We start from the raw sequence: 18,144 nt of genomic DNA on the forward strand, positions 1-18,144 counted from the left end.
CCCCTCCTCCGTTCATGCTCTGTCTCTCTCTGTCCCAAAAATAAATAAAAAAACGTTGGAAAAAAAATTAAAAAAAAAAGAAGAAATTATAAAAGAGAATCAAACAAATTATGCAAGAAAACTAAGCATAAACACTGGAGTCAAAAAATTTCAAAAATACAATAACTGAATTGAAAAATTCACTAGAGAGCTTCCACTGCAAATTGAAGAGGCAGAAGAATCAGCAAACTTGAAGACAAGTTACTTGAAATCCCTGAGTAAGAGAAACAAAGAAAAAAGGAAGAAAAGCAAACACAGCGTAAGAGATTTATGGTAAACCATCAAAGCAACCAGTGCATTACAGGAATCCCAGAAGAAAAGGAGAAAAAGCAGGAGATACTTTATGTCAGAAATAATGGCCCAAGCTTTCCAAATTTGAGAAAATACGAGGCTCAAACAGCACACTCAAACTCCAAACAGGATAAAACCAAAGGGGCCCATACCAAGATACATTACACTCACAGTGTTAAAAAACCAAGAAAAAAAAAATCATGGAAGTAGCAAGGAAATATAACTCTTCTCAAAGAGGAAGCTTCTAAAAGATTTATCAATGGATTTTTCAACAAATATTGCAGGCCAAAAAGTAGTATGACAATGTGTTTCAAGGGCTGAAATAAAAACTTCGTTGTGAATTCCATATTCAGCAACACAGTCTTTCTAAATGAGGCAGAAATTAAGTCAGAAAAACAAAAGCAAGACACATCTCATTACCACTCTACTTAACTAACCTAAGGAAAATGTTAAAAGGAGTCATTTAAGTTGAAACAAACAAACAAAAACCCCACCAGAGTATCTTGAAGCCATATGAAAACATCAAGACGGGGATGCCTGAGTGGCTCAATCAGTTAAGCATCTGTCTCTTTGACCTAGCCCTGGATCTCAAGCTCGTGACATTAAGCCATGCATTGGCTCCACACTGACAGGCAGAGCCTGCTTGGGATTCTCTCTCTTCCTTTCTCTCTACCACTCCCCTGGTTGCGGTCTCTCTCTCAAAATAAATAAACTTAAAAAAAAAAATAAAAAAAAATCAAGATGTCCAGTAAAAAGGTCAATATAGAAACATAAAAATCTGTATTAATGTAATTTTGTATAATTATAGTTTTGGTTCATAACTCTACTTTTAATGTTTTAATGGATTTTAAAGATCCTTTTTAATGTATTCTAAAGTAAAAAGAACATAAAAGCATTAAAAATAATAACGGATCTATGTTAATGGGCACATAATAAAAAGATACAATTTATGACATCAATAACAGAGTGGCAATAGTAACTTCTTCCTGAAACTAATTACTTTAAAAATGCAAATGAATTACACTCTAGTCAAAAGACACAGACTGACAGAATGGATAAAACACAGGATCTAACTACATAACACAGGATCTAACTACATAATATTTATAAGAGAGTTACTTTAGATCAGAAAACCTACACAGGATGAAAGTAGAAATATATTTCATGGAAACAGCAACCAAAAGAGAGCATGAACAAATATATTAATAACAGAAATACAGACTTGCAGACAAAAACTCTAATAAGGGTATTGTATAATGGTATATAATGACATAATAAGAGAAAAATATAACAATTATAAATTTGTAAGTAAAAAATCAGAGCTCTTAATATACACAACAGACACTGACAAAAGGAAAGGAGAAGTGGAAAGGTTTATTCTAAGAATAAGGGACTTTCAATATCCAACCCTCAAAAATGAATATAACAATCAGACTGAAGCTCAGTAAGGAAATTTAGGGCTTGAACAATAAGTACTACAACACATCTGGACTTAACAGACATAGGCAAGAACACTCCACTCAACAACAGTTGAATATGTATTTTTCTCTAATGCATGTGGAATATTCTCTGGGATAGAACTTATGTTAGACCACCAAATTTGAGTCTGATATCATTTATCTTTTCCTAACAAAATGAATCAAACTAGAAATCAACAGCTGAAGGAAATCAGAAAAATCCACAAATATATAGACATTTAATAATAAAATCCTAAATACCCAATGGGTCAAAGAGGAAATCAAAAAAGTTAGAAAATATCTTAAGATGAAAAAAATAAAACAAAAACATACAAAACTTATGGTATAAAGTGATGGCAATGTTAAGATTCAAATTTATAGCTATAAATTTCCATTAAAAAAGATAATCTCTCAAAACCAACAGGCTAAACTTATTTGTTACAGTACAAGGAAAAAAAAATAAACTTAAACCCATAACCAGGAAAGGGGAGAAAACAAAACAGAGGATAGAAAAATAGAGAAAAACAATGAAACCAAAAGTTGGGTCTTTGAAAAGGTCAAAACTGACAAACCTTTGGCTGGACTGACTGAAAAAAGAAAAACAGAAAAGATTCACATCACTAAAATAAAATGAAAAAGGTCATTATCTAATTTGACAAAATGAAAAAGTACTGTAAGAGAATACTATGAACAACTGTGTGCCAACAAATTGGATAACCAAATGGATGTATATGTTCCTAGAAATATAACCAACCATTATGAGTTATAAAGAAATGGAAAATCTAAATAGACCCACAGCTAGTAAGAAATCAAATTTTTTTGATTCCTTGTTAGAATAAAAAATTCCCAACAAAGAGGGGCGCCTGCATGGCTCAGTCAGTTGAGCATTGTGTGTTCAAGCCCCACATTAGGCTCTGCACTGATAATGCGGAGCCTTCTTGGAATTCCCCCTCTCCCTCTTTTTCTGCCCCTCCCTCACTCACATGCTGTTTCTCTTTCTGAAATTAAATTAAATTAAGTTAAAAAAAATTCCCAGCAAAGAAGAGCAAGCCCCATGCCTGATGTCTTCATTGGTGAGTTCCAACAAACATTTAAAGAACTGACACCAATTCTCCTTAAACTCTTCAACAAAACTGAAAAGCAGAGAACACTTCCAAAATTATTCTATTAAGCCAGTATAACTTTGATACCAAAGGCAAACAAAGGCACTATAAGAAAACTACAGATGAATATTCCTGAAAAATGCTAATTCTAAGAACCTTGACAAGATACTAATAAACATAATTCAACACCAAAATAAGAAAGATTATATACCACAACCAAATGCAATTTATCCCTAGAATGCTACAATCATTCATTGTATCAATGTCAATCAATGTAATAAGCCACATTGGAGTAAAAATATACTGACTCATCTCCACTCTGTTTCACAAAAAACATTTGACAAATTTAATACCCTTTCATGATTAAAAAAAAAAAAAAGCACTGAACATTTCAGGAACAGTAGGATAATAAAGGCTATACATGAATAGTACACATCCATAATCAGTGATGAAAAGACTAAAAGCTTTTCCTCTAAGATCAGGAAAAATATAAGGATGACCATTCTCTCCACTTTTATTCAACATAGTCCTAGAAGTCCTAGCCAAAGCAGTCAGGCTAGAAAAAAGAATAAAAGATATCCAAGTTAGAAAGGAAAAAGTAAAATCATCCATTTGCAGGTTACATGAGTCTCATGTACAAAGTCCTAAAAATTCCACCAAAAAATCAAATCAATAAACAAAGTCAGCAAAACTGAAAGATAAAAAAATCAACATACAAAAATCAGTTGTATTTCCACACTGGTAATGCATATCTTAAAAGGAACTAAAAAAAAAACAACCCATTGACAACAGCATTAGGAAAAATAAAACTTAGGAACAGACTTAATCAACAAGGAGGTAAAAACTTGTACACTAAAACATATAAAACACTGCTAAAGAATTTAAGAAAACACAAATAGAAAGGCATCCAGTGTTCACTAACAGGAAGACAACATGGTTAAGAGGTCCATACCTAACCAAAGTCATCCACATATTATTCAATCCCAATGCTGTTTTGCAAAAAATCAAAAACTCTATCATAAAATTCATATAAAATTTCAAAGGACCAAACAATCTTGAAAACCCAATTTTGAAAAATCAAAACAATCCTGCAGAAAGACAAAGCTGGAGATTTCACTTTCTGATTTCAAAGTTCCTATTAATGCGACAGTAGTCAAGACAGCATGTTACTGGCATAAAAAGACACACAAACCAGTGAGACAGAACTGAGAACCCATAAATAAGCCCATAAGTCTATGGCTAAATGCTTTTGTTGTTATTAGTAATTTATTTATTATAAATTTTCTTAAACAGTGCACTACATGCATCACAGGATGGGTATCAATTCTAAACACTAAAATAATACTGTGACGTATACAGCTTGCAAGTAGCTTTTCTATACGTATCTTTACTACAAGTTTTGCTTTCTTCTCCAAATTTTATTAAGATATCATTTACATAAATCACTGTATGAGTTTCAAATATATAGCAGAAAGGTTTGACATACATATTGTGAAGTAATTACATTTGGTTAATATTCATCCATATATATATGGAAATAGAAAAAAATTATCTTTTGGTAAGATAGCATGATATCTACTCTCTTAACTTTCCTATATAACATACATCAGTATTAGCTCTAGTCTTCATGTCATACGTAAACCCTAGCACTTATTTATAACTGGAGATTTATACTTTTTGACCACCTTTTTCCAGCTCCCCCTTTTTGCACCCCCAGTAATCATAAATCTGATCTCTTTTTCTACAGTTTTTCCCCTTAGATTTCACATGTGAGATTATACAGTATTTGTCTTTGTCTGATTTATTTTAGTTAGCATAATGCTTCAGGTCCATCGACACTCACAAATGACAGATTCCCTCATATTTTATAACTGAATAATGCTCCACATATATTTATGTATCATAACTTCTTTTACCATTTATCCATCCATGGACATATAGGGTTGTATTTTTATGTTTTGGCTATTGTAAAGAATGCTGCTTTGTATATGGGAGTGCAGATAACTTCAAATTAGTGTTTTCGTTTCCTTTGGCTATATTCCCAGAAGTGGAACTGCTGGATATGACAGTGCCATTTTAATCTTTTAGGGAATAACCAAACTATTTTCTTTTTCTTTTCTTTTCTTTTTTAATGTTTATTTATTTTTGAGACATAGAGAGACAGAGCATGAACGGGGGAGGGTCAGAGAGAGAGAGGGAGACACAGAATCTGAAACAGGCTCCAGGCTCTGAGCTGTCAGCACAGAGCCTGACGCGGGGCTTGAACTCACGGACTGCGAGATCACAACCTGAGCTGAAGTCGGACGCTTAACCGACCAAGCCACCCAGCCACCCCCCAAACTGTTTTCCATAGTGGTTGTACCAAATCACAATCCCATTATAAGGGTACAGTGGTTCCCTTTTCTCCACATCCTCACCAGCATTTGTTATCTTTTATCTTTTTGTTGAAGGTCAGGTATAATATCTTATTGTGGTTTTGATTTGCATTTATTGAGCATCTTTCACATACATGCCCACTGATACTTTGACAAGGATGCCAAGTACACTAAATGAATAAAGAAGTCTCTTCACTAGATTTCCACATAAAAAAAAGAAAGGTAGGCCCATTTTAACTCTTACTATATATAAAAATTAACTCAAAATAGACCACTGTTATAAGAGCTAAAACCATTAAACTCTTTCAGGAAAACATAGATGTAAATCTGATAACCTTAGATTTGGCAGTAGATTCACAGGTATAACACCAAAACCATTAGTAACAAAACAAAAAAATTATACTTTGTCAAAATTAACATTTCCATGAAAAAGAAAGAGGGTATTATCAATAAGGTCAAAAGCAAACATACAGAAATGGCAAATATACTTGGAAATCATGTATCTGACATGCATTTAATATTCATATTATATAAAAAAGCTACTGCAGTTGAGCCATACACACAAAAAAAATTCAAAATGGCAAAGAACTTGAATAAACATTTCTCCAAAGAAGATATAAATTGACAGAAAGTACATGAAAAGATGCTCAATATCATTCACTATCCATTAGGGAAATACAAATCAAAATTATAGATACTATTTCACACCTACTGGAATGGGGATAACTTAAAAAAAAACAACAACACGAAAAACAACAGAAAAACAACAACAACAAACTACAGGTAAGGATGAGCAGAAATTGGAACTGTCCTATTTTGCTGGTGGAAAAACATAAGAGTAACCACTGTGAAAAACAACTTGACTATTCTTCAAAAAGTTAAACATAGAATTACCAAGACTATTGAGGTGCATATTCAAGAGAATTGACAGCAGGGACTTAGACAGATAACTTTATCCATGATACAGTATTATTCACAATAAAGGTGGAAATGTTCCAAATGTCCATCAAGATATGAATGGACAAACACAATATGATATATGCATGCAATGGCATATTGCATATTCAGCCACAATTACTAAAACATGGATGAAGCTTGAGGACATTAAGTGAAATAAGCCAGACACAAAAGGCAAATAAGAGGTAGAATAGGCTAGAGACATAAAATAGAAGACAAAATAAAGTGAGCGTGTAAATGGTAACAGGGAGATGAAAATAATATTTAATGGCTGAGTGTTTAAATATGGGCATGGTAAAATCTTTGGAAATGGACAGTGATGATGGCTACATAACACTGTGAACATAATTAATGAAATTAAATTATACACTTCAAAACAGTGAAAATGTGAAATTTTATTTTACACGTACCTTAAGACAATATATTTTTTAAAAAATACATGAACAGACCGTACTCGATTTACCAAATCCTAACAACTGTGAGAATTTATTAGAAAAACATAAGGATAGAGAAATACATTTTCCTGAGGGGAAAAAAAACCTAAGAAAACTCTAGTCTGCTTTGCTACATTTACACTTAAGGATATCAAGTGAAAATAACCAATTTAGAATGAACTTCCAGTCTCTATTATCCCCGCTAAAAAAAGAGAGGTTTCCTTAAATAACTAAAACATTGGATACAGTTATTGAAATATTAATGTTAACTCTGTTTCCCCTTCTTAAAGTAGTCTTACCTAGTAAAAATTTAGGTGCTAGTACTCTGGGTGTTAAAAATAGGCAAAAACACAGCCTTTCTGATTCTTCAAATTGAACAATCTATAGATAATTGAGTTGATGCTACTGAACACATATTATGATTAAAAAAAATGACCTGCACATAGACACTATATTCCAAATGTACTTCCGAGGAGTTTCTGAAACTATAAGGGTGATAACCAAGACTTCTTTAGTAACAACAAAACAGTAAAGAAGACTAGTAGAGAAGCTTACCTCCTGAAGTAGATCTGCCTGCTCAATTTGTTTTAGGACATTTTTCTTGGATGTTTCCTGAACTTAAAACTTAAAGAAACTCATCCAAAATAAAATAAGCCTTCTCAAAATTAAAGATGATATCAAGTTCACACACCTAAAAAGCAAAAAAATAATAATTATGTTAAACTAAAGGATGCAAATTTTGCTTATCGACTATCAGGTGCTAAATAAAATCTAACAAGAGTAAATCAATCCTCTCCTTGTAAAAATAGCAATTATACTAGTCTAAGCATCACTGACTTAATTTTCAGATTTGAAGTACCTGAAAACACAATGTCTACAAGCTAAATAAAATTTGGTTTTTCATGCCCCCAGCAAGAATATCTTACCCTCAAAACTGATTTTTATTTAAAAAAAATTTTTTTTTAACATGTATTTATTTTTGAGACAGAGAGAGACACAGCATGAATGGGGGAGGGGTAGAGAGAGGGAGACACAGAGTCGGAAGCAAGCTCCAGGCTCTGAGCCATCAGCCCAGAGCCCGACATGGGGCTCAAACTCACGGACCGCGAGATCGTGACCTGAGCTGAAGTCGGACGCTTAACCGACTGAGCCACCCAGGCGCCCCTCAAAACTCATTTTTAAATACTTGTTTAAAAAGTGAATATCAGGGCACCTAGGTGGCTCAGTCAGTTAAGCCACGGACTCTTGATTTTGGCCCAGGTTATAGTCTCACAGTTCATGGAAAGGAGATCCAGGTGGGTCTCTGTGCTGACACTGAAGAGCCTGCTTGGGATTCTCTTGCTCTCTGTGTCTCTCTGCACCTCTCCCGCTCATGCTCTTTCTCTCAAAATAAGTAAGCTTAAAAAAAATAAAATGTGAATATAACTGTTACCCAAATCTAAATTCCATACTAAACATTTTCAAAGCTTTAAAATATTTGTAATTGAACTGCATCCAATTTCAGTATCTTAAAACTTATTCTTAGCATAATAATTAAATGAATAGGTTTCTGGGGGAAAGCAATTTTGACAGTCAACTACTCACACTTACACATAATTCAGTTATTCTTTGCTTGTCCGTAGCATAGTAACATTTAAACAGAACCCATAAAACAAACAATAAACTCATTATGAATATGAAAAAAATTACTATGGCATTCAATTTCTTACACTACTCACACTGCCAAAATATTTGTCAAATAATTCCACATAACGATGAATTATTTCCAGAGCAATCAGCTCATTTTCCTGATCCTCAATAGCACAGCAAAAATACAAACTAGCATATCTGTAACAAAATATAAATGTGGAATAAAATTTTACTCTATACTTGTGTATTTATTTATTTATTTATTTATTTATTTATTTATTTATTTATTTGAAAGTATGAGTCAGGGAGGAGCAGAGAGAGAGGAGAGAGAATCCCAAGTAGGCTCTCTGCTGTCAGCACAGAGCTCAATGCAGGGCTTGAATGAACCACCCAGGTGCCCCTGTACTTGTGTTTTCTAAATATATTTTTTTAGTATTGTGAAAATCTCCACATACACATTTCCTTTCTTTTCTCACAATAGTGCAGATTCTTCTTCTTCTGGACTATAAAAATAAATGTTCCTAAGAGAAATTCTGAAAAGTACACACAAGGAAAAAGAAAACACATCATTCAATCACATAAGCTAGAAAGGATGATTTATTTTGCTTTTCTTCCTTTCAGACTCCTTTCTCTGAGTACTTAAAACATTTTCTATGATCCAGCTTTCTTCTTGAGTTCACTTAACTAAAACATAATAGACTCCATGATTCATTCAAATGAAAAGTAAGCAAAGCAGAAAATAAAGGACTTATCAAAGATATTGTCAAATGAATCATCACAATAACTGTATGGATACAGAACATGGTTTAGTTAAGTAATGGACCCAGGATAAGAAATGCAACAAAGATTTCACTCCAGGCCACAAGTTTTACATTAAATAATAAAGGAAAAAAGAACCTGTTGCACTATAATAAAAAGCACTGTGGGGTTCCAATTCTCTTGCCTACTATCTCATTCCCCAGGTTGCTGGCTACCTTGAGAATGGCAGCCCACATTTGTAGTGCTGACTGCTAATGCCAGAGAGTGCAATAGGAATTTCCTTACAAAGAATTGTGGTACAGGTTACCACTAGTCTGGTGGCTCCCTCAAAGACTAGGTAAGGATATGTCTTTATATCTCCCAGCTGTGAGCATTAACAGGGCTAGGATGATTTCACAGGCAGCTTTTGCTCAAAGTGTTTAAAGGCAAAACTATTAGCTGCAGTAAAAAGGGGCGGTAAATAATAGTTGGAGCAGCAGACATTTGGGCAACCTAAAAACCTGTGAAAGAAGGACTGGAAAAGGAGACATGGTGGAGTAAGAAAGTTTTTAAAATTCCGTAACTATTCTGGGTAATTCAGAACTTCATATGTATGTCCACAGCTGGATGCATGCTTGGAGAGTTCTGAAAAGACTCTCGAGAATATTTGTGGTCAAACTGTCCAAATGCAATGAAAGAAATGAATCTATACATTCAATATGCTCTATCAATTCCACCAGAAAAATTAAAAAAGACCCACACTGAAACAGATTATATTCAAATTGCCGAAAAAACCAAGGAGATAATCTTGAAAGCAGCAAGAAGGAAAACACTCATCAAGTAATAGATCTTCAATATTAAGAGCTGACTGCTATTCAGAAACTATGGAAGCCAAGAGTGGTATTACATATTTAAAGTGCAAAAAGCCACAACAACAATAAAGCCAACCAAGAAAAGTAGAGTATCTAGATTACTATAGTCTCAAAAGGAAGTGGGAACATTATTACTTACCCTGAGAAATAAAAAGGAATATAATAGTACACTAACTAATAAATTAGACAATTTAGACAAAATGGAAAATTCAAAGGAATACATAAAGTACGAAAAATAACTAGAAAAGAAATAGAAAATTGAGTAAATTTGTAACAAGTAAGGAGACTGACTTGTCTTCCAAAAATGAAAAGCCCAAGACCAGGCCTCTTAAATAAGAAATCCTACCGCATTTACAAATTCTTCCCCAAACAAAGAGGGGGAAGCATGTAACTTATTCTGAGACTACCATTACAAGGATACCAAAACCACATAAAGATTTCACAAGGTAATTACAGACCAAAATTCCTCAAGAGAATAATAACAAAACTGAATCCATCAACATGTTGAAAGGATTGTACAATATGACCAGGTGAGGTTTCAAAAAATTCAAGGGTGGTTGAACAAAAAACAAAACAAAAAACAAAACAAAACAAAAAAATTGGTTCCACAGCACTAAAAGAATGAAAGGTAAAATTACATAATCATTTCAAGCGATGTAGAAAAGCATTCCAAATCAGCACCTTTTTATGAAAAGAAATAGGTAAAGGACTTGAATAGACATTTCTCCACAGAACATAAACAAATGGCCAAAAAGCACAAGAAGATGCTCAACCTCATCAGTCCTTAAAAAAAATGCAAATTGAAACCACAATATCATTTCACACTACTCAGTATGTCTTAGGGGAAAAAAGGAAATAAAGTGCAAGATTCTAGAGAAATTGGAATGCTTGTACCTTTCTAGTGAGGATGTAAAGTATTGCAGCCATCACAGAAATAGTCTGGAAGAACTTCATAAATATAAACACAAAATTACCTATGGCCAGCAATTCCATACCTAGCTACACAGGAAAAGAACTGAAACAGGTAGTCAAAAAAATGCATGAAGGAATTTTTGTGTTTTGTACATGAATGTTCACAGTAGCACTATTCACAACGGCCAAAGGTAGAAACAATTCAAATGTCTACCAATAGATGAATAAATACACAATGTGGTAAATCCATACTATGGAATATTATTCAGTCATTAAAAGGAATGAGTATATACATGCTATGACAAGGTCAAATCTTACACACACACACATACACACACACAAATTTATCATCAAATTGTCTTACACACATACAACACCCACTGCTCATCCCAAAAAGTGCCCTCCTCAATGCCCATCACCCATCTCCCCTCCCCTCCCCATCCACACTCAGTTTGTCTCTTATTTAAGAGTCTCTTGTGGTTTGCCTCCCTCCCTCTCTGTTTGTAATTATTTTTTCCCCCTCCCTTCCCTCATGGTCTTCTGTTAAGATTCTCAAGATCCACACTTGACATGGTCAAATCTTGAAAACATGTTAAATGAAAAAGTTACATGCAAAAGGACACAAGTAAATGATTCCATTTATTCCATTTACTTGAAATGTCCAGAAGAAAGTAAATCTATGGACACAGAAAAATTAGTAGTCACAAGGGAAATGTACACGAAGAAATAGGTAGTCACTGCTAATACATATGAAGTTTCTTCAGTGGTGATGAAAATAGAGGTGAGAGAGGTGATAATTACACAATTCTGTACATACAGTAAAAACAGTGAATTGTATAAAGGATTAGTGGTTTATGTGAATTTTACACCAAGTTAGTAAAACACAGTGGGTGCCATTTTATACCTAATAAAATGGTGATAAAAAAGATAGGTAACAACATCTTTTGATATAGATTTGGAGAAATTTGAATCCTCACAGACTGCTACTGGAATGTAAAATTGTACATACACTTTGGAAGAGTTTAGCAGTTCCTCAAAATGTTACTTTATGACCCAGCAATTCCAAACCTGTGTAAAATCTTAAGAGAAATAAAAACATATGTCCACAAAAAACTTGAACACAAATGTTCACAAATTACCTGTAATATCCAAAAAGTGGAAACAACTCAAATGTCCATCAACTAATGAATGAATAATGTTGACAATCCATGTAACAATATATTTGACAATGAAAAGAAATGAAATACTAATACATGTTACAAAAAATCTTCAAAATATAATGCTAAATTAAAGAAGCCAGTGTCAAAGGACCACATGTTTTAGAAGTCCATTTACATGAAATGTCTACAACAGGCACATCTACAGCATTGTACATCGTTTCTTTGGTGGGCGGTGGGGGGGGGTGTGGGTGGGTAAGAGGGGCTGATAGTGGTAACTGGGAATTCTCTAAATTGATTATGCTGGATGCACAGCTCTGTGAATATACTAAATATATTAAAAGCCAATGCATTATATACTTTGAATGGCTGAATTGTATGATATGTTAGTTATATCTCAATAAGACTGTTACAGAAAAAAAACCCAGCTAAAATATTATCTGTTTTATTTTTAACAGTGAGTTTAGGTTTACTGTAACAATTAGTTTTCAGAATACATCTGGAAATATCTATTCATATATTCAAAGCATTTGACTTCTCTTTGGTCTGCTGAATACCTGGAGACTGTCTGTGACAGCTAAATATAATACCCACAGGTATATTAGTAAAAACTTTTATTATTTAAAAAAATCTATTCAGTAATATACTTTAACATATTCTCAAAGAGATAATTTGGAAATGTGTGTAATTTTCTAGTAAATTTAAACCCAGAGCCTCTTCCTCAAAATAAAATTTAAAAAAAGCATTCAATATACTCTCTTCAAGCAATCTTCAAAAACATTTTCTTTAGAGATGAGAAAACAAAAGCACAATGCTAGTGGTAGAAACAGGGAATGAAATTGAAGTGTCTAGATTTTCAGTGTGGTTTTTTTCCAACTGTATTATCTTTTGTCCATATTGTTCTTTCCCAAACAGAAAGAATCTGTATGAGACATATTCAAAATGAAGAACATAGATGAGACAAAAAATAATGTATATGTTATAAAGATATAAGTTATGAAGATATAAAGACTACTACTTACCTTAACAAAACATTTGTCAATAAATAGTAGCATAAATAAGGTTTTTAATACAAAACAGGGAGAGGGGATTTTAATAGAAAAACTGATTATAAATGATACAAAACTTTGGTATGTGAATTCTCCCTCAATATGGCTCTTCCTTTTGTTTGTAATGTTTGCCTTTTACATAAACAGTTTCTTGAACTCAAGTATCAATCACAGTAGATAATACACTACAGCCTTTAAATGAAAAAGTAGGGGCACCTAAGTAGCTCAGTCAATTAAGCACTGATTCTTGATTTTGGCTCAGGTAATGATCTCACGGTTATGATGTGATGGTTATAAGATCAAGCCCCACACTGGGCTCCATGCTGGGCTTGGAGCCTGCTTAAGATTCTTTCTCTCTTTCTAAACAAACAAACAAACAAATTAATTAAAAAATAAATAAATAAAAGAAGTTATCACCTAACTTGGGAAAGACTGATTGACATGTGTAGGAACACTACTGCTTTTCCTTTCATCCCCTTAACAGCCCTTTTCATCAACTATAGGAACTTTGATTCACGAGATGTGAAGGCACTTTTAACTCTTCCTCTTTTAACAGGGACTCCTTACTCCATGTATAAATAAGCTTAAGGTTCTCAATCTTTTTTTAAACCCTATCTCCCAGTCCTAAGATTATGAGTGGATACTACTTCTTCTTTCCTTCACGGCAAAAATTCCCCAAATAGTCTACACTTGCCTTTTAAACTTCTTCATTTTTTCACACTAGATATCACTACATGGAGACTTCTAATTTTTTTATTTATTTTGTATTTTTTAATTTTTTCTGGCGTGTTGGAAGCTTGACTACCCTACGTTCTCCTACAAATGGACCTTGAGAGCTTGTTTGGAGGTTCTAGCAGGGGAGTGCAGCTACTCGTATACCCTTGACCGAAGAACGGTCCTCCTCTATTGGGGAAGGTCATCCTCTTCGACTGAGCGCACAGCTGTGGGAGGGATGCATATGGAGCGGTGAGGGAGGAAGGGGACACCTGTCTAGCCAGCCAGATCAGCCGAATCAACCCTGGCGATCAATGGGGTGACAGATGTCACAGCCAGATCACCCTCACATCCGGAGAGTTCTAATTTACTGAAAATTTGGCAAAGGGCACTTATGAAAAGCTCACAGTAAAATCTAATGTATTATTTCTTCATTTTAATTGAACTTTACCTGACATTTGAACCACATTTGAACTAGTAATTTTATTTTTAAATAAATTACCTTACTGACTACACGGGAGAACAGCCTTGCTGAAAAAGACATACGGCATTGTTCTAGAAAATTATCTAATATCTAATATCTTGGAATCCCCTGCCTGATGAGGGCATATTTGTTTATTGGGGCCCTTGGCCATGCCACATAATCTATGCTAAGAATTATTTATTGTGGGGGTTCTGGGCCACCACATATCAGCTGAAGTTGGCATTCAGTTACCACAGTTATGTGATCAAACAAACCCCAATAAAAACTGACCGCCAGACTTCCCTGCTTGAAATGTTTTATGTGTATTTTTAGATATTACAACATTAGAATGTCATAATTCCATCAAGGGAAAAGAACCAGAAAGTTCAAGCTTGGAACTCTTCTGAACTGTATCCTATGTATCTTTGTCCTTTCTCATCTGGATCCTTTCCCTGTACTTAATTGTAACCATGAGTATACTATGTTTCAGTAAGTTTTGTGAATTATGATTAACTCATAGTGAATTAAGAACCTAGGGGTAGGCTTAGGGATTCCTGAACGTTACACTGATTACATACTTCTCTTCTTATTCCACTCTGAAGGTTTTTTTTTCTTTTATCCCTTTGGCTATCGCTTAAATGGTACTAATTAACAATTTATAACAAAAATTTCTGCAGACTTTCAGAACATTCACTCCACCAGAAACTAAACACTGACAAATGCAAGTCAAACACACATCCCAAACCATCCAAAAAATGAGCCAAGTTCTCTAGTTTACCATTTTCTTATTGTTCTGAACAAGAAACCACCCTACTCCTTTCCTTTACTCATTGCCTTGCCTATTTCTACTAATAACCAAGTCTTATAAAATTTATCTTTATTAAACTCTCCTTTAATGACAAAGGCATTACCAGGGTCTTACTTCATGACCTTATTATAATACAGTCTCTTAAATTATTTCTTAGGACCCTGTCTCATAAGTACATAACTTCCATTCTCCTATTATTACAATGATCTTTTAAGAAACAGAAAACTGATCTCTCTAATTTGTTTAAATTGAGGTTTGATCAGGGTGCCTGAGTGGCTCAGTCGGTTAAGCGTCTGACTTTGGCCCAGATCATGATCTCATGGTTCGTGAATTCAAGCCTTGCGTCAGGCTCTGTGCTGACAGCTCGGAACCTAGAGCCTGCTTCGGACTCTGTGTCTCCCTCTCTCTTTCTGCTCCTCCCTAGCTCATGCTTGCTCTCTCTCTGTGTCAGAAATAAATAAACTTAAAAAAATTTTTAAAAAATTGAGGTTTGATCAACAATAGCAGTTTGCTGAGAAACTGTCTCTTTGTAGAAGACAGAAGCCAACTGGACAAAGATACAGGCTTCCTATTCCTGATTTTACAAGAGCAGCTGTACGTCTACTTCAATTTAAGGTTCTACCTCCAAGAGAAAAGGTGTTAGAAAAAATATTTAAGTAGATTATTCTGAGATATTCTCTAGCTCTAGATTTCTATTATTTTTATTGTATTTTCTTAATAAGAACTAAAATGCACCCAACATAAAAAATGCGGATGATAAAATTCATTCTGTTACTCTACAGTACTTAAGCAACATTGTATGTTCTATAATTTCCATTTCCTCTGTCTTCATTCCAATAAAAATATCACCATCCATATCCAGCAGGCAATAAAAGCAGATAAGAAAATCAGATTTCTTTTTAACCCTCACTACATCTGTACTGTTAATTCCCTGAACATTCCCCATGTAAGAGATAATGTTCTAAATATATAAACTGTCTTATTTTACCTTACTTAAACTCATTAGGTTAGCTACTTGTATCTTTAAATTAAACTTAAATTAATTAAATTAATTAATCAATTAATTTTTAATTTTTAAAATGTAATTAATTAATTTAAATTAATTTTATATAATTTTTAATTAATTAATTAATTAATTTAAATGAATTTAATTTAAATTAAACTTTAAATTAAACTTAAACTTAAAACTTAAAGGGAACAGGAATGGCCAGAAACAAAGTAAATGTTGCACAGAAAACGTCCTATAGAAGAAATTATATTTATATTTCTTAGAAGAGTCTTGCAAAATGCATTTTAAACTTTTCAAAGCTTCAGATAATAATAAAATAAGAAATACGCTATTACTGGTAATAATTAAGACAACACTTAAAAAATAAATTTAGTGTTAAAAACAATCTATGAGATAGATTGGGAGATCAAACTTTAAAGACTCTATCTTTGTCAAAATTGATACTTATTCATACCTCTCATCATTGCTTCATTTACTTAGAAGTAAGAAGCATGACTAAAAATCAGATCCTGCATACAAACATAAATTACAAAATAGATATATTTAAACAACTACATGACTAAAGAGGTCTGTATTCTGAGTGTTTATAAATGAATAAATTTGAAAACTGATAAAAGCATGATTATTATCAGTCATTAGAGATTCATAAGAAGAGATGGAATGAAGGGGGAGAATAGATTATTATATCTCTTGTCTGTTTTTACCTAAATTTAGAGTTGTGACCATTTAAAATACTGACCTACATAACTTGCAAAGGAATGAGTTCACTGACTTTTTCCAGAAGATTAATAAACATGAACATCATTATTCGTAAACTGTTGCCCTGATGTTAACATTTAATATGGATGGTAAAAATAAGCTATTTTAAAAACACCAAGTTTCCACCTATCTTATAAGAAAAATATTACAAATATTATCTCTCAAAAGTCTGCAATTCCCACATTACAAATGACCTAACATTTGATTCTGCTACTTCTGAATTTCTGATAAATAAAAACTATACCTTTTGTAAACAATCTTCAGATCTCACTACTCAAGAAAGCTGCACATTTTAGGTTTACGTGCTAAAATGGTTTGAACAATTTCCCTTGTGATTTTTTTCTTCTCTCTGTCTGGTACTGAGACATACCATTTCTGCAGTTGTAGCTTTCCCTGGCAGCTAAAAAGCAACATAAACTGCATCTGTTAAGATAAGTAAAATCAAAGTTACATTTGAAGCTTTCATTCAGTAGAGTTAAGATTAAAGATTAAAAAAGCTTTGAAAAGACATCTGAAAATGAAAGGAATACTTCTTGTAGAAAAATCTTCCAACCTCCTTTGGTTTGCTTAAGTCTGGAAAGGAAATATGGGGTGGGACAGGGGTGAGAAGATACCGGCAGGGAAGAAAACCATTACCTGTTGGAAACAACTTTGCAACTTAAAAAACCATATTGTACGTTTTCTGTACATTCTATAACTGTTTACAACAAAGGAGAACTGTACACCTCAACTGGCTTAGACATATTTGAAAGAAAAAAAAAGACCCACTACTTTTCACCTTTGGGCTCTTCCTGTTCCTGGAAGAATAATTTATACTTTCACTTAGAATTCTTTCTTCAGGTAATACTGGCATATCTTAAGCAAACATTAAAAAAATCTAAAAACAATGGGAAAAAATAGGATCCCATAAACACAGATTTTTCTTAAAAAGCTAACTTTTAGGTATCTATCCACCTAATTTTTTAAAAATCCAACACAAATATGTATACAATAAAGAACTGAGTTGATTTAATATTATAAAAGAGACTAAAACTCTTTAAAAGTCAAGATACGTAGTGGATTCACAATCATTACAAAATTCTTCATTCAAAATAATAAAAGTAGGTTCTAAAGATGGAGTGGGTGCTGAAATCTGGCAAATTTATAAACTATTTCCTTTATATTTATTTAGGATCTGCAAAGCAATCTGATTTATATCTATGTTTAGTTTTTGAGGAAAGCTCCTTGTAAGTCCACTGGCCATGCCAAGTGCAAACCTAAGTGTGGTTTCTTACAAAGATCATTTAAAGACAAAATTTACATAGGTAATCTTTTTTTTCTTTTACTTATTGAAGTTCCTCTTAATTATTTTTTTAAAAAGTGCTTCAATACTGTCACT

General features: G+C 33.3%; 1 pseudogene; it reads right to left on the reverse strand.

The window, feature by feature from the left end:
* Window positions 1-6,042: 6,042 nt before the first annotated feature.
* Window positions 6,043-17,189, reverse strand: LOC131503486 (AP-1 complex subunit sigma-2-like; annotated as a pseudogene).
* Window positions 17,190-18,144: the final 955 nt, after the last annotated feature.

The sequence above is a fragment of the Neofelis nebulosa genome, chromosome Y, assembly GCF_028018385.1.
Source record: "Neofelis nebulosa isolate mNeoNeb1 chromosome Y, mNeoNeb1.pri, whole genome shotgun sequence".
NCBI lineage: Eukaryota > Metazoa > Chordata > Mammalia > Carnivora > Felidae > Neofelis > Neofelis nebulosa.